Here is an 18633-nt window from a genome sequence, read left to right on the forward strand (position 1 = left end):
CATTGCTTCCAATGTAATATATCTATCAAGTTGGTACTTGGCTCCTGCTTATGGAGATATCCCTTTTGCTTTTCAAATGGGATGGTTGAACGAGATCTAGTTCTCTGGTGTAGAGATAATCTTCTATCTCCTCTTCCGTGTGATTCCTCCTCATCAGACCCTCTTATCTCTTCTTGTATATGGAGCCCCCTGTATTTCGCTGTGACGTATACGGTTGGCGTTATATAGAAATAAATAATAATTGGGAGATATGCAGTGAATGTCGTTTGCCCAAACCTTGCACTGAAGAGCTTCACCTTTCCAGAGTCACAGGTTAATAAAAGCTGCCCTGGGGCAAACCACGAATTCAAGTCCAGAGCAGCCCTGGTGATTCATCCTATAGCAGCGCCAGACATATCCCTTCTGCGTGAATAGGAACACACTGTGTTACAGTGCACAGGATACATATTATATTAACCTCTGACTAAGGAGGAGACTTTGTCATTAGGAATGTGCCAGTGGCTAGGAATGTAAGGGAAGAAATAATGTAACTAAATGTTACAGAGCCGTCCCAACTGTGTCCCTTTCAAGCATCAGCAAACTAACCACCAAATATATGATATATACAGTATATATATAAATATATATATATATATATACACGTAATATGATATTATGACGCACTTTTCTCGCCCTCGTTCCCTGCCTGATTTGTCATATAAAAGATATCATACCACTTAATCCCTCTCCCTCTTTTGTTACTCATTTGTAATCACTGTTTTATACTAATGCATTCAGCACAGTACCATTGCTTTTTCATGCGCGTCAGACGATGATCCCAGCTTTTTCCAGCACGGGCAGCAGCAATTGGGGTGGTTTTCAGAATTTAAATTAATCATAAGCAGACATGCTCCTCCTTTACCCGTTAATAAGTCTTTCTGGCTTCTGTCACAAGGCTGGATTCACCCAGGTGTATGCAACTGTTCATGTATTTGAATAATACAGATCCAACACCCTCCTACTGTCTTTCTACGTTCTTCCTACTTACCCCTTAGGCCTCGTTCAGGGTGCCAGAGGCAGGAGTTGGAGGGAGGGCGTTCGGGAGGGAGGGCGGCAGTCTGCTGGGCGATGTGTGTTCATCCTCCCCAGCAGACTTTTTCAGGCGTTGAGGAGGCGGGGAGGGGGCGGGGCTACAGACCTGAGGTTAGGGATCCAAGTTGCTGTCTTGAAATCATTCTCAAGAATGATTTCATTGGCTGCCGAGGTCCCAGTGACGCTGCTGCAGCTTCAAAAAACAACCTGGCTTGTTTATTGAAACTGTAGCCAGCGTCAACTCTGTACTTAGGAGACAGGGCCACTGCTACCCTGACAACCACAGTTCACTTTAAATACATTGTATCCCACGGCCGCACGCACGTCAGCACGCCCTCCCTCCGAAGCCAGCACCCTGAACGAGGCCTTAGATTGTAAGCTCTTCGGGGCAGGGACTCCTTTATCCTAGTGGCACTTTTATGTTTGAAGCGCTTATTCCCATTATGTGTTATTTTATGTGATGTTTATTACTGCTGTGAAGCGCTATGTACAAGGATGGTGCTAAATAAATAAAGATATACATACATACAATACACTGCCAAGCCAGAAAGGACCCATTTCACCCCACAATAAATGATCACCACATCCAGGTGTGCACATGTAACCAAATTCATACAGTACTGAGTATCTCTCTGACAGGATTTGGGGGGGGGGGGGGGGGGGTTATTTATCAAAATATTCCAGCTGCAAAACTAAGGGCAAATATTGTGACCCAGATTTCACATTGATATCCATGTGATTTATTCACTCTGTTTCCTTTCCCCGTCACTGTCCCCTGTCTGTGGGGTATTTCAGCTTTCTGTCCCTTTGTCCCTGTCTCTCCCTCTTCTGTCCCTATCCTGGTACTTTCAGGAAGAACCTGGAGTGTTGGAGCGAGGATTCTGCCGGAATCTGCCGGCAACTCGGGGAAAGGTCACATGACATAAATATGACTTATTTCAGCCTTGTCTCCTTACTGCGTTCCAGACTTTCACAAGTCCCTGTGCCCCTTGTTCCTGCGTTAGACTGCAAGCTGTTTGTGGCCTGTGCTGTTGTGTACACCGACCGCTTGGTATAAAACAGCAAATGTTTCAGGGCGGTTTGCAGTGTTTATCACTCCACACAGAGAGCACACTTGTAATGCTAATATTCCTGCTGCTGCCAGCACTGGACAGGGCAGCCAGTGTGTGCTCAATGCATTCCTCCCCACTCCTTCTGTGGGGGTTCTATCTGGGAATGCACAACAGAGTGAGTCCCTGTGCTTGGCCTTGCAATGGAAGGCTGGAAATCCCATTGCTGAAGCAGTGTAGGTTTGGGGGGCGGAGTATTTGTGTTCCCTTGGGTACGGGTTGTATAATGGGGCTGAGTATCTTTGCTTTTTCAGCCTCCTAACGAGCTGCCTTCTCTGTAAATGAAATAAAACATGGATGCCTTTTCATGTTAGTAGGCAGCGGGGGAGGGTACTTATGTGTCTCCTGGATCTGTAAACAATTTAAGGTGAAAATGTTAAAGTCGCACATCATCAGGCTTTGTAATGTTTCCCTCTTGTAGCACAAAGAGCCACAATATAATATGATCGGTACAGTAAATTAGAGGAGTTTGAATATATGCCATGTGGCAAAACTGGAGGTACTTAAAATGTACGTGGAAAGTCAGACTTGTGTAGAGGATAACCTTGTAACATGACTGGTATTTGAGATTAAACATGGGGGTTGATGGTTCCTCTCTGTCCTGTAGAATGGGTTACATTTCCCTTTCACTATTGGTTTTGTGAGCTGCTTCGCCATTTCTCATGCACCGCGCTGAAATAATAAATATTAAGTAAGTAATCCTGTAGAATATACAGTATATAGAAACTATTGGGAACCTGAGAGGTAAGAATGTGTCCTGCCCGAGCTGCACAGTAAATGTCTGTGTGTCAGGGTTTGGCATTAAGTAAACGGATCAGTTACTATGTATTTACATAGGGGAAGGTCACAGAGGTCAGAGTTACAGGACATTAAAGAATGTTTCCACTCACCTCTATCTGCCAGAGGGGCCTGCAAGCCATGGCAAAGCAACCAATGGGTTAATGGGTATTGCTTCCTGGCTACCACACAGCAGTGCTCTGAAAAGGTTAATGAAACGTACAGACTGTAATGTATTCATATTCAGAGTAATGCTAGTTTCATAGCATCCAGCATAGTATGTGAGGCACTCCGGAGGAGGGGGACCGTCAGAAACGCGTTCATTAGAAAAGTAAGAAGTGCTTTCATGTCCTGAACTCTTTCCCGTAACCTCTCATAGGGACCAGCTATAAGGCCTTTATCCCTAGAGGTTTTGCAATGTCTTCCTGGGCCCTTTGAAAGGGTTAATCTGAGGTAGAAAGGTATGAGTGTATTAGAAGTACCCTGTAGTAATTCCCTGTCTGATACCCCCTGCTTCACTTCACAGAGTGCCTGTGATATCCACTTAAACTGCCCGACAACAGCATTGCACCTTCCCAAATAAAAGGGCACGATGCGGCATCAATGGGATAAAACGGGTCACAGCTTTATTAGCAGGACACAAACTTCCGGCTGTCCATCTAAATCAGGGGAAAACCCATAAGAGGGGAGATTTTGGGGCCACTTGCCCCCAGCTTTGTGGCTGGTTCAGCTCAGCGGCACAACTGGCGCTTCCTCTCGCCAATGTGCAGACCCAGCAGTATAGCTGGCGCCTCTCGAGCCGCAAAACCTTTTCTGTGACTGAGCCAGTGAGCCAGGTCTCTTGCCCATCTGTTTAACCACGTGGCACGTACATAGCGTCATTGCTATTGCAACCCCATCAAGGCTGGCATGGCAGCGCTGCCACAACGAGATACTACTTCAGCCTTCTTAAGTGATACCGAAACCTACCCCCAGCTGTGACCCTTACGATGTGCGATAGCAAGCAACCCCTGTGTGTTGGTGTTAAATATGTCCAGGCCTATTTATTACCACCACTTTACTACCCCACCAAAGGATGAAGCTGCATATGTCTTTGTTCACTCTCTTCCTCACTCCATGCCCATCCAGCTGTGACCGTAACACCACAAGCGCCATAGTGCCCATAATCTGGCACAGCCCTCCTGTATATTAAAGGTTAAGTCTAATGATTTCGCCCCCCAGCTCGTGTCCCCCGAGATGCAGGGCACTTTGTTCTGTGTTCCACGCTTTCTCACGGCTGCCATTCTTGTTCCCAACACTTACCTCTAAATCTCAACTTTGGCACAAAGTCCTTCTGTGGGTAACCCTAACTGCATATCGTACAGCAGGGGTGCGCAACTCCAGTCCTCAAGGGCCACCAACTGGTCAGGTTTTAACAATATCCCTGCTTCATCACAGGTGGCTCATTTGAAGACTGCACCACCTATGCTGAAGCAGGGATATGCTTTAAACCTGACCTATTGATGGCCGTTGAGGACTGGAGTTGCTCACCCCTGTCGTACAGTCTGTCTTGCGTCGGTTTGCCGGCCCAGTTGATGTATGAGTGGTCCACCAGCCATGTTTTGTGCTGCTACCTGGATGAGAGAGAATGGTTGTCTGTGGATATCATGCTAAAGCAGAGATTATCCCTTCCGCCTGCTCATCGCCTTGTGAATACGCTTGGAAACGTTGTGTCTCTTCTCTTCGGTATATAGTTGGAGTTCCTCATTAGATTACCCACACACGCTTACCAGCGGCAGCAACATTTTCTCATATCAGTGGCTTTGCTTTTAGCTCTGTTATCCTTACGTGGGGATGTTCCTCTTTAATGCTTACTGGGACCTCTTCTAACGTTCTGCTGGAAACCCGTCCCATGTGTATCACTCTGCAAGTGAAATTCGGCAAACCCCCAGACTGTATCTGCTTCGGTGTCACTTTCTTTGCCCTGACACAAGCTCGTATCACTTCTCATGCCTTCGCCACCTTGTCCTTGGCTAACCTTTACTCCATCACTATTGTATTCAATGCTATTCATTTTGTCCCTGGCTGTGAGAATGCCGAGCTCACGTTGGAAACGTCTTTGATGCCACTGCTCTCTTTCTGCAGCTATTTCCTGCCAGCAAAATGGTCCTGGCTCCTGACCACGATCCACGTGGCATATTTGCGTGGCCTTCTTTATAATGCCTTTTATTTCTCCCTGCTCGTTCTTTCTGCCCGGCTTCCATTATCTTTTAAACTGCAGCCCCCTTAAAACATCTCCCTTTAATGGGGTCACCTGTCCTGAATTTCAGACCTGCCTTCCTCCTAAAGTTAGTCCCTAAAGCTCATATAACATTGAAGTGATATACGCTGACCATTCCCAATTAGCTTAGTTTAACATTAAATGCATTTCACCACACAATATTTCAGCCCCATGCAATGCCAATAAGAAAGGGCTTCTAAATATCACACATTACCCCAAACATTACATGACTGAATGTCCTTGCTGCCAGTAAGCCTGATATTAATTAGAATAAAGAATGGTGTGGAAAAGCTGGAGGACCTCGCCATATTTGAGATGAAGGCCCATTTTTTATATATTGGGAAGCCAGGTAATGTACAGTTGGGTTAACCAGGCAACAATTTTCACTCAGTTGAAAAGGCCCAACCACTCTAATGCTATCTCAACTAGACACAATAACAGGACTGGCTCAGAGGATTTTTAGTCAACATCTAATTATGGTTCCTTTAAAACATCTAATTGTGGTTCCTTTAATCTCATTCCATCTCTGTATATTCAGGTAGATACACTGGAGTTTATGCTCACACAGGTATACACACACTGGCAATTCATTCGTGCAGATAGGCACAAACTATGTATATCTACATTTGCAGCTCCAAAGTACAATTTAAAAATGAATATCAGCCTTCCTCATGAAGCTAAATAAATTGCTCACGCAGATATGTGGTTTGGCAGTGAGGAACTGAGCCTGGCTGTGAGGAGAATCGGAACCTGAGTATGGCAGTGAGGAGAAGCGGAACCTGAGTATGGCAGTGAAGAGAGGCGGAACCTGAGAATGGCAGTGAGGAGAAGCAGAACCTGAGCATGGCAGGGAGGAGAAGCGGAACCTGAGCCTGGCTGTGAGGAGAATCGGAACCTGAGTATGGCAGTGAGGAGAAGCAGAACCTGAGCCTGGCTGTGAGGAGAAGCGGAACCTGAGCCTGGCTGTGAGGAGAATCGGAACCTGAGCATGGCAGTGAGGAGAGGCGGAACCTGAGTATGGATGTGAGGAGAAGCAGAACCTGAGTATGGCAGTGAGGAGAAGCGGAACCTGAGCATGTCAGGGAGAAGCAGAACCTGAGCCAGGCTTTGAGGAGAAGCGGAACCTGAGCCTGGCTGTGAGGAGAAGCGGAACCTGAGTATGACAGTGAGGAGAAGCGGAACCTGAGTATGACGGTGAGGAGAAGCGGAACCTGAGCATGGTAGTGAGGAGAAGCGGAACCTGAGTATGACAGTGAGGAGAAGCGGAACCTGATATGACGGTGAGAAGCAGAACCTGAGCATGGCAGTGAGGAGAAGCGGAACCGGAGTATGACGGTGAGGAGAAGTGGAACCTGAGAATGGCAGTGAGGAGAAGCAGAACCTGAGTATGACGGTGAGGAGAAGTGGAACCTGAGCATGGCAGTGAGGAGAAGCAGAACCTGAGTTTGACGGTGAGGAGAAGTGGAACCTGAGCATGGCAGTGAGGAGAAGCAGAACCTGAGTTTGACGGTGAGGAGAAGTGGAACCTGAGCATGGCAGTGAAGAGAAGCAGAACCTGAGTTTGACAGTGAGGAGAAACATCTAATTGTGGTTCCTTTAATCTCATTCCATCTCTGTATATTCAGGTAGATACACTGGAGTTTATGCTCACACAGGTATACACACACTGGCAATTCATTCGTGCAGATAGGCACAAACTATGTATATCTACATTTGCAGCTCCAAAGTACAATTTAAAAATGAATATCAGCCTTCCTCATGAAGCTAAATAAATTGCTCACGCAGATATGTGGTTTGGCAGTGAGGAACTGAGCCTGGCTGTGAGGAGAATCGGAACCTGAGTATGGCAGTGAGGAGAAGCGGAACCTGAGTATGGCAGTGAAGAGAGGCGGAACCTGAGAATGGCAGTGAGGAGAAGCAGAACCTGAGCATGGCAGGGAGGAGAAGCGGAACCTGAGCCTGGCTGTGAGGAGAATCGGAACCTGAGTATGGCAGTGAGGAGAAGCAGAACCTGAGCCTGGCTGTGAGGAGAAGCGGAACCTGAGCCTGGCTGTGAGGAGAATCGGAACCTGAGCATGGCAGTGAGGAGAGGCGGAACCTGAGTATGGATGTGAGGAGAAGCAGAACCTGAGTATGGCAGTGAGGAGAAGCGGAACCTGAGCATGTCAGGGAGAAGCAGAACCTGAGCCAGGCTTTGAGGAGAAGTGGAACCTGAGCCTGGCTGTGAGGAGAAGCGGAACCTGAGCCTGGCTGTGAGGAGAAGCGGAACCTGAGTATGACAGTGAGGAGAAGCAGAACCTGAGTATGACGGTGAGGAGAAGCGGAACCTGAGCATGGCAGTGAGGAGAAGCGGAACCTGAGTATGACAGTGAGGAGAAGCGGAACCTGATATGACGGTGAGAAGCAGAACCTGAGCATGGCAGTGAGGAGAAGCGGAACCGGAGTATGACGGTGAGGAGAAGTGGAACCTGAGAATGGCAGTGAGGAGAAGCAGAACCTGAGTATGACGGTGAGGAGAAGTGGAACCTGAGCATGGCAGTGAGGAGAAGCAGAACCTGAGTTTGACGGTGAGGAGAAGTGGAACCTGAGCATGGCAGTGAAGAGAAGCAGAACCTGAGTTTGACAGTGAGGAGAAGTGGAACCTGAGCATGGCAGTGGGGAGAAGTGGAACCTGAGCATGGCAGTGAGGAGAAGCAGAACCTGAGTATGACAGTGAGGAGAAGTGGAACCTGAGCATGGCAGTGAAGAGAAGCAGAACCTGAGTATGACAGTGAGGAGAAGTGGAACCTGAGTATGACAGTGAGGAGAAGTGGAACCTGAGCATGGCAGTGAGGAGAAGCAGAACCTGAGTATGACAGTGAGGAGAAGTGGAACCTGAGCATGGCAGTGAGGAGAAGTGGAACCTGAGCATGGCAGTGAGGAGAAGTGGAACCTGAGCCAGGCTGTGAGGAGAAGCGGAACCTGAGCATGGCAGTGAGGAGAAGCAGAACCTGAGTATGACAGTGAGGAGAAGTGGAACCTGAGCATGGCAGTGAGGAGAAGCAGAACCTGAGTATGACAGTGAGGAGAAGTGGAACCTGAGCATGGCAGTGAAGAGAAGCAGAACCTGAGCCAGGCTTTGAGGAGAAGTGGAACCTGAGCCAGGCTGTGAGGAGAAGCGGAACCTGAGCCTGGCTGTGAGGAGAAGCGGAACCTGAGCCTGGCTGTGAGGAGAAGCGGAACCTGAGTATGACAGTGAGGAGAAGCAGAACCTGAGTATGACGGTGAGGAGAAGCGGAACCTGAGCATGGCAGTGAGGAGAAGCGGAACCTGAGTATGACAGTGAGGAGAAGCGGAACCTGATATGACGGTGAGAAGCAGAACCTGAGCATGGCAGTGAGGAGAAGCGGAACCGGAGTATGACGGTGAGGAGAAGTGGAACCTGAGAATGGCAGTGAGGAGAAGCAGAACCTGAGTATGACGGTGAGGAGAAGTGGAACCTGAGCATGGCAGTGAGGAGAAGCAGAACCTGAGTTTGACGGTGAGGAGAAGTGGAACCTGAGCATGGCAGTGAAGAGAAGCAGAACCTGAGTTTGACAGTGAGGAGAAGTGGAACCTGAGCATGGCAGTGGGGAGAAGTGGAACCTGAGCATGGCAGTGAAGAGAAGCAGAACCTGAGCATAGCAGTGAGGAGAAGCAGAACCTGAGCATGGCAGTGAGGAGAAGTGGAACCTGAGCATGGCAGTGAGGAGAAGTGGAACCTGAGCATGGCAGTGAGGAGAAGTGGAACCTGAGCATGGCAGTGAGGAGAAGTGGAACCTGAGCATAGCAGTGAGGAGAAGCAGAACCTGAGCATGGCAGTGAGGAGAAGTGGAACCTGAGCATGGCAGTGAGGAGAAGTGGAACCTGAGCATGGCAGAGCAGATAACAGACCGTTTTTTGGAGCTGTTGATTTCCTGCCATTGTTCAGAGTTGCGTAGCGGCTTGACTGTTACAGGAGTGATGATGGATCTACTCATGCATGGCCAGGTGTGTCACACAGGGAGGGACATAGCAAAGTGATTCTGTACTAGTTTCTGGCAGTAAAGATGTTAATCATTAGGACCCTATTCAACATGCTGGGACAATAATTACATATATTCAGTGTAGGTACCTGCAAATTTGGTTATGCCGTGTCGTGGCTGCAGGCTTATAATGCTTTGGCCAGAGGGTTTAACTAAATAACCCTTACTCATGAGATCACTATTATTTTTTAGCCTAATTGGTAGGAGCGCAGGAATCGTTCTTTTTTGTTTTTCTCAACCAGAGCTGTCATCCTTGTGAGTCAGAACTTGAGCCATGTTTCCTGTACGTCACAGTTCTGGTAGCCTGGTCCTGGAGAAAAGCCGGTTCAATGTAGCTAGTGGTACCTTGTAACGGACCAACATTAGTTCAACGATGCAATGATAGTTTTCAGAGCTTTGAAAATCTCACAGGTTTCTTCTTCGGGTGTGTAAAAGCATTTCTGTTATGAAAAACTCAAATGTTGGGTTCACAGCCAAGTTTGGGGGGAAATGTAGAATAGAATATTACGTATTAAATAGAAACCCGGGTGATGTATTGTAGGCTTCCCTGTGTAACATAGGGGAAACGAGCACTCACAATTCCTCCGTCGGTACTGCGGCAGGAGCACAGCCTTCCACCGCAAGAAGGAGACGAGCCTCCAGTGCATTGTACATATAGATGTGTAGGTTTATTGCAGGCATCTCTGACAGCAAAAGGTTAAATATGAGAATAGAATTGTACAGCACAGTACATACAGACAGCACAGTACACACAGAAAGCACAGCACAGTACATACAGACAGTACAGTACATACAGACAGCACAGTACATACAGACAGCACAGTACATACATACAGACAGCACAGTACATACAGACAGCACAGTACATACAGACAGCACAGTACATACAGACAGCACAGTACAAACATACAGCACAGTACATACAGACAGCACAGTACACACAGAAAGCACAGTACATACATACAGACAGCACAGTACATACAGACAGTACAGTACATACAGACAGCACAGTACATACATACAGACAGCACAGTACATACAGACAGCACAGTACATACAGACAGCACAGTACAAACATACAGCACAGTACATACAGACAGCACAGCACAGTACATACAGACAGCACAGTACATACATACAGACAGCACAGTACATACAGACAGCACAGTACATACAGACAGCACAGTACATACAGTCAGCACAGTACATACAGACAGCACAGTACATACATACAGACAGCACAGTACATACAGACAGCACAGTACATACAGACAGCACAGTACATACATACAGACAGCACAGTACATACAGTCAGCACAGTACATACAGACAGCACAGTACATACAGAACGCACAGCACAGTACATACAGACAGCACAGTACATACAGACAGCACAGTACATACAGACAGCACAGTACATACAGAACGCACAGCACAGTACATACAGACAGCACAGTACATACAGACAGCACAGTCAGACAGCACAGTAGATACAGACAGCACAGCACAGTACAGCACAGAACATACATACATCTTGTTCTCATTATCTCTGAACTGACAGAATCCACCGTAAATAAGATACAACTCAAGTGTAAGCTGTACCTCAGTACCAACAAGTGTGTACCCCCCTTCCGCGTGGGACAGAATATTATTCACCGGGGACACAGTAATGGGTTATTAGTGTAATTTAATGATTAAGACACAAGCTGGAATTCCTTTACAACCTGCACTGATTCCCTTTGGATGGTTATTTACATGGGGAATCGGAACAATAACATCTGGCCACAGCGACTTGCGTGTACGTCGCTTATTGTATTCCGGTGGAACATTGTAACACTGTTTCATATCGTGGAAGAGAGGTGTCGGTTTGTAATGGACTAGCAGTCATGTCTCAAGCCGCTAATATTTGCTTGTTAACAATGCAGAAGGATTTTGTTTGGTGACATTGGTCCAGCATTAGATAGGAGAAATGTGCTAGTCACGTTTCTTTACGTGACTCCATTCTTTAGCGTTATTTTTAACTTGGCACATTAAATGTATGTATATCTTTATTTATATAGTGCAATCCAGGTACATAGGTCTCTGTGCGTTCTTCCTACCAACAAATTAGATTGTAAGCTCTTCGGAGCAGGTACTCCTTTTCCTAAATGTTACCTTTATGTCTGAAGCACTTCTCCTCTTTATGTGTTATTTATATGATTGTCACGTGTATTACTGCTGTGAAGCGCTATGTACATTAATTATTTATTTATTTATTTATTTATAAAATATTTTACCAGGAAGTAATACATTGAGAGTTACCTCTCGTTTTCAAGTATGTCCTGGGCACAGAGTAAAACAAAATAATACATGGTTACAAATACAGTTACATAAATGAACAAGGTATACATTATATACATTAATGGCGCTATATAAATACATACATACATACTTCCATAGCGCTTCACAGCAGTAAAACACATGATTATAATATAACACATAATGGGAATAAGCGCTTCAAACGTAAAAGTAACATTAGGAAAAGGAGTCCCTGCCCCGAAGAGCTTACAATCTATGCATAGAATTATCATATTGCGGCTGATACCCAATATAAAACTGACTCTCCAGTGTCAACATTAGAGCAACAGAATATGCTGGTTACATACAGTAAATTCCACTGTTATCTGGTGAAAAAGTGCAGCTCTTCTGAAGATTTCAGTTGTTCTTGGTTTCACAAGCTCTCTGACCTTGGGCAAGTTACCTTATCTCCAAGTGTATTCCATATGAAATGGCAAGGATCTATCTATACACATTTTTACAGAACGGGCATAATAATACCATGTAAAAATAAAAGCAGTAAACAGTAAACATGGGGAAATTACTTGGGATGGGCGGAACTGCCATAACCGTTCCCCAGAATTCCGCGGATCGTTTCGACAAAATCCGTCCCACCCACTAAAATCCATCTGCGGATTGGATACTAAAGAATCTGGACAGATTGATTCAAATTCGTCATTGAATACAATCCGGCTGGATTTTTAAGTATCCATTGCTGGATTGTTAAAAAGGAACACACACCTTTCAAATGTATTAAGTGTCACCAGTTGTATATATATCCCCTCAAATGTCCTTCCAAATAAATTAGGGAGACATACCTGTGCTGAGAATGGAGCAGACACGAGGTACCGGGCTGGGAGATATGCTAATGGCAATGCAAAGTATATTTAAATGAGTCCCATCCAACATTTCCTAAAAGGATTTCCATGCCAACTATATAGATTTGATAAGCCTAAGGTACCAACCTAATGACTGGGAATGGTGTCAGACCCAACAGGACTAGAACCCACAACCCACTGCTTTTCTAGGCCGCAGCTCTAGCAGTGTGAGCCAAGTATGAAAATCCAGGTGCATAGTCAGGGATGTAAGTTGGTTTCATGGGTCATATAATGGATTTTTGTAAGACAAAGAGTTTTTAGACTGGATTTGAAGAAGTAAGAGAGAATGATGCTGATGTGAAAGTGGATGATAGTGAGTGAAGAGGGGCTCAGGGGTGACAAAACATTCAAGACGTGGAATAGAAAGGAGACGACTTTGTAAGAGAGAGGATCAGAAACCAAAGATGGGAACTAATGAGAGGAGTGTGGAGCCTGGAAGTTAATGTGGATTCTTTGTGGGCAGTTAAGGTGTATATAGAGGTAGCATGATGCAGCGACTGGTGGTCAGACTGTTATAGGCTGGACAGACAGTTTTTCCTGATGGGGGGTTGGGGGGGGATTTCAACTTGATCTTTGGGATTAGTGCTGCTGCAGGAAGTTGGAAACCTGGCCATTCTATTTATATAGAGGTGGACAGAGTTTGTCAACAGGAACTGTCTCTGCAGAGAGGTTTATAAACAGGAGCAGCTGTCCTGTACTCATCTGTCATCGCTGGCTCAGCTTCTATCTGCCTGCTCTCAGTGAACAGACACAAAGTGGGTGCAGGCCCTGAATAAAACACATTTATAGCAGTGCGAAAACATGTTTATAATATTCCCCAGACATATTTTGGGATATTGTGAGATATCTCCATAGGAAATTGGAGTTTAATCATTCTAACGCTGGGGTGGGTATCCCCAGTCCTGAAGGGCCATCAACAGGATAGGTGTTAAGGATATCCCTGCTTCAGCACAGGTGGCTTAATCAGTGGCTCAGTCTTCAATTGCACCACCTGTGCTGAAGCAGGGAGATCCTGAAAACCTTACCTGTTGGTGGCCCTTGAGGACTGGAGTTTCCCACCCCTGTTTTAACTAAACATTAATGAAAAACACATGGGTGCTGGATAGTTTTATGAGTTTTTTCCTATTTTTTGTGCCTCTTAAAAATCTATTTTGGGATTTCACCTTCCGTAACCACAAATGTTCCACAAATTCACTATGTGGTGTGTAATAAGAGAAGGAAGATTCTGTTTTAACCGGAAAACACACCAACATCAAAACACCACCGATTCATCATCTTGCACTTCTGGTTAAAACCGATGAAACCCGAGGGTTTCCTGCGTTCCCCGTCTTGCAGCAGCCCAGTCACAGACAGGAGACAAACCGGTAGTACGAAAACTAAAAAAAAGTGCACAGATAAACAGTACGTTTAAATGCGTCAATTTGTTTTCATTGTTAACACTGATGAACTCAGGTTTTGAAATAATAAAAAAAAGAAACTTAAGAATTCCACACAGATTTTACAAAAAAAAAAAAAATTAACACCAGAAACTGGAATCCCCAAATAAGAGTAACAAAGAATGAAATCGTTGCAAACAGGCTGTCCCTGTTCCTTGCAATATCATAGCATTGTATTAGCTCCCTGACCACACAAACTAACCTCAGCTCCTTGCAGTTTTGTCTTGGGACAGAATAGATTGTGCTTTGAACCTGTCTCTAATCGCTATTGAGAGACATCATTGAAACACCTGAGACAATGAACATACTGTATTGTGCGTTATAGAGTAATTGGAGTATGACTATGAACTTTGAGCCATCTAAAGATTATTGTGGAGAACACAGGTTTTTTTTTTATTTATTGGTAAACACAAAGTTACAGCTGCTGCCCCCTTCATCCTGCAACGTCATGCCCTCCCACCCCCTCCTGCACCCCCACCCCCTCCTGCACCTCCTGCCAGGATGGATCCTGCTTCAACGTATGACTATGTGTCAGTGTACAGAATTTGTTTGCACACACTGCACATTTTGGCTTCTGGAAGTTCTATTACAGGGGGGGCAACTCCAGTCCTCAAGGGCCACCAACAAGTCAGGTTTTAAGGATATCTCTGCTTCAGCCCAGGTGGCTCAGTCAATGACGGAGCCACTGATTATTGAGCCACCTGTGCTGAAGCAGGGATATCCTTAAAACCTGGCCTGTTTGTGGCCCTTGTAGACTGGAGTTGCCCCACCTCCCCCTCTTCTATTATGTCTAAGGAAGAGCTGTATGCGTTTGGAAGTGCACCGGATACTCATTATAAGTAAATCACAGAGCAAATTATTCTATATAGGTTTAGCATGTTCCCGTCCAATTTGGAATATTGCTATTTAGCAACAAGTGATCACTTCCCAACATGTACCACTTACCTGTGAAAAAGAACCATTAATAGGCCAACCTATCTAATTTGTTTCTAAGTATGTGATTATTTTATGAGCGAAGAGCAAGCCACTCAGGGTGACCTCATAATAACACAGAACTGCTTGGAACACCTGCCCCCTTCCAAATCTTCCCATGTTATTTTGTTACCAACATCTTAAAAAAAATAATCAGTAGTTTTGGGGTGCTTTAGGGAGCTGATAAGGGGCATCACCCTGGGAGGTCTCCGTGTTCCAAAAGAACGATGGATATGTGGCCAGGATGGCACTGTAAAGATCTGCTATATAACATTCCTGATGGCAATACACCAGAAGAGGTGTTTTACATCTGTATAACACTCTATCCGGCCGGCCGTACAGATTAGGGCGAGCTGGTTCTCTTTCAACTGCAATTGGATTCCTCTTCAGAGGTTAACCCCTTCTCTGCCTGAAGGATCAGCAATGCATTGTGATTTAAAGCGTTGTCGGGACCCCCGCTGGCACCGAAGGGGTTAATCTCTTGGCGCTGGTGAAAGGTTCACAGCCCTGTTGGGGGCATGGCGTTTCGCTTCATTGTGCCCTGTAAGTGCTGTGCTGGAAGCATTCGGCATTGTACAAAAGCTCGAGTGGCCAATTAAATTCCCGGGCAAACTGAAGCAGAAATTCACATAAAAGGGACTCTCCGTTCACGTGCCGCTCTTCGCATTCTGCTGAGCATCACAAAGTGTTTTTGTTTTTTTCTTCCCCCCCCCCAGGACACTTGCTGTTTGTCCCAAGTCCTACCCACAACCCGCAAGAAAATGTCAGACCTTCAGATACTGCAGGGGGCTCAACTCCAGTCCTCAAGAACCCCACAACAGGTCAGGTTTTCAAGATATCCCTGCTTCCGCACAGGTGGCTCAAAGACTGTGCCACTGATTGAGCCACTTGTGCTGAAGCGGTCAACAACTGAGCCCCTGATTGAGCAACCTGTGCTGAAGCTGGGATAACCTGACCTGTTGGGGGCGTGGGGGGGAGAGGGAGGACTGGGGTTGAGAACCCCTGAGATACGGTATGCATAGTGAGGTGCTGTTTGTATTAGGGAGTGTGCCGTATTTAGGGAAACCTAATTGTGAGTAGAAACCCACTGGATCTGTTTGGATCACGCGTTACACAAGGTGGAAGTTTGTGTCTGTAAGAAGTAGCGGTCCCATGTCTAAACATCCATTTGTCTCAGAAGTGAAGGTTTGTAACACAATAAGTAACACAATAAGTAGCGGTAATCTGTACTCTGGGGCCCGCATACGTCAGTCACTGTATGTCCCATATGTATAATATAATGTTATTATATAGATCATATATAGCACTTGGGATGTACTCAACATTATTGTTTCTAGCTGGTCCACAACTGATGATGGTAACACCGGCAAACGTGGAAGGATCACATTTGCTACGCAGGGCGGCGCCATATGCGTGGCTTAGTGAATACGTCCCTTTCTCTCCCTTGAAGTGAATGGGCTGTAAGGTCTCCCATCATGGGGGGTCTCTTAGGCTGTGTCCATACTGTGGGCAACAACGTGGCGCGAACAACAGGCCGCACCTCTATGAGGCAGGCCGTAGAGCGCATGACCGTGCACGATGAAGCGTGACGGTGTGACTGCGTTTTTTTTTCCTTTGTCGCGCCGAAGACCGGGTCACGTGAGCGGTTCAGCCAATGTGGGCGAACCGCTCACATGATGTCACCATCGCCACGCCTCCACCATGCCACCCCGTCGCGCACGTCATACAAATCCCAAAGTCCACGGATCGCTCAAGCGCCTACTATATCCGACGCCTTATGGAGTAGAACTTCTTGGTAAAAATGGCCCTGAATAAATATGTGTATCTAATCCCATCAGATGCAGCCCAGACCCCTGCAGATTATGGAGGTTGTATTGTGTGTGTGTCTTTATTTATATAGCGCCATTCATGTACATAGCGTTTCACAGCTGTAATACACGTGACAATCATATAAATAACAAATAATACAAATAACACGTAATGGGAATAAGTGCTTCAGACATAAACGTAACACTTAGGAAAAGGAGTTCCTGCTCCGAAGAGCTTACAATCTAATTGAGTATCCAAAGCGCTGCAATACTGGAACAAATAGACTGCTCTGTATTTATCAAATAAATCCCATTTTATCCTATGGGAACCTATTCTTTGGTAAATATGGAGTTGTTTTTGTCCCAGTTTTGTAGCCGTGAGACGTTGATACATGAAACCCCCCATTTAGGATTTCTCTAAGGGTGGGTGGTTTTCCATGTAATGCGGACAGTGAAAGGGTTAAGACCCTTAGAAGGTTGGAATACAACCCATAGTGACATCGAAATCTGCCCCTGATGCTCCTTCCTGTCCTAACCTTCTGTCTGTCAATAGCACAGCTGAATAGCCAGAGAGTATGTTATCACAGCACGCACCCCGGCCCCTGTCACAAACCCTTCCTGAATCTGCCTTCCTGTGCTGGGAGAGGTCGCGGCCCCTGCTGTTCAGGCTGGAAGGCTCTGGGAATCTGCCCGGTGGGAGAGCTGATTATCACAGGGCAGAATATTGTCATGTTTACGTAATGTCCACATTTCCCCAGAAGCGGAGATTACAGGATCAATTGAGCAGGCAGTGAAGGCGTCTTCTCATTCAAATGAATGGGGCTCAAATCATCCCAAGCAAGGGGAAGTTGGACCTACAGTATACTGTCCTATTAAAGAAGACCTTTCCATTAACCCAGGGGTTCTTAACTAAAGTCCTGAGCCACTGATTGAGCCACCTGTGCTGAAGCAGGAATATCCTTAAAACCTGACCTGTTGGCCCCTGCTTTATCTCTCTGAGCAGACGGACTTGCGATGCATTGCTGCTATATATATATATATATATATATATATATAAAATCAAAAAATAAATAAATAGATGATACCTGGTATCATCTACAGGCATACCCCGCATTAACGTACGCATATATACATACATACCCCGCATTAACGTACGCATATATACATACATACCCCGCATTAACGTACGCATATATACATACATACCCCGCATTAACGTACGCATATATACATACATACCCCGCATTAACGTACGCAATGGGACCGGAGCATGTATGTAAAGCGAAAATGTACTTAAAGTGAAGCACTACTTTTTCCCACTTATCGATGCATGTACTGTACTGCAATCATCATATACGTGCATAACTGATGTAAATAACACATGTGTAACAGGCTCTATAGTCTCCCCACTTGCGCACAGCTTCGGGACAGGTAGTGAGCCGGTATTGCTGTTCAGGACGTGCTGACAGGCGCATGCGCGAGCTGCCATTTGCTTATTGGACGATATGTCCTTACTCGCGAGTGTACTTAAAGTGAGTGTCCTTAAACCGGGGTATACCTGTATTTATTTTTTGATTATTGAAGCTCGGCTAACACGGTACTGATACCTATATATATATATATATACAGTGTTCGACAAACCTATACATTTGCTCGCCCCGGGCGAGTGGATTTAACCCCCGGGCGAGTAAATATTGACCCAAGCAGCACACGTTTGGTACTAGGTGGCGAGTAGATTTTTTTGTGTGGCGAGTAGATTTTTTGGTGATTTGTCAACCACTGTATATATATATATACATATTCATTCTTTCTCTCTTGTTAAAGTTCTCTTAGTTCTCTTGTTCCCTGCTAATTAACATGTTGCAGAAGAAGCCAGTACAGAGTTTGTTTTCTCCGTAGAAAACAGACTCAAAACACTTATAAATGAATCTCCAAAAGTATTACCCTGTCGCCTTCCACTCCC

At 45.7% G+C, this 18633-nt stretch overlaps 1 protein-coding gene across 7 annotated transcripts in view; it reads left to right on the forward strand.

Annotated features, from left to right (window-relative positions):
- The window catches only part of STON2 (stonin 2), an 85492-nt gene that overhangs the window by 56205 nt on the left and 10654 nt on the right, over positions 1-18633 (forward strand). The window lies entirely within an intron of this gene.

Source organism: Ascaphus truei, chromosome 9 (assembly GCF_040206685.1).
Source record: "Ascaphus truei isolate aAscTru1 chromosome 9, aAscTru1.hap1, whole genome shotgun sequence".
NCBI classification, from domain to species: domain Eukaryota; kingdom Metazoa; phylum Chordata; class Amphibia; order Anura; family Ascaphidae; genus Ascaphus; species Ascaphus truei.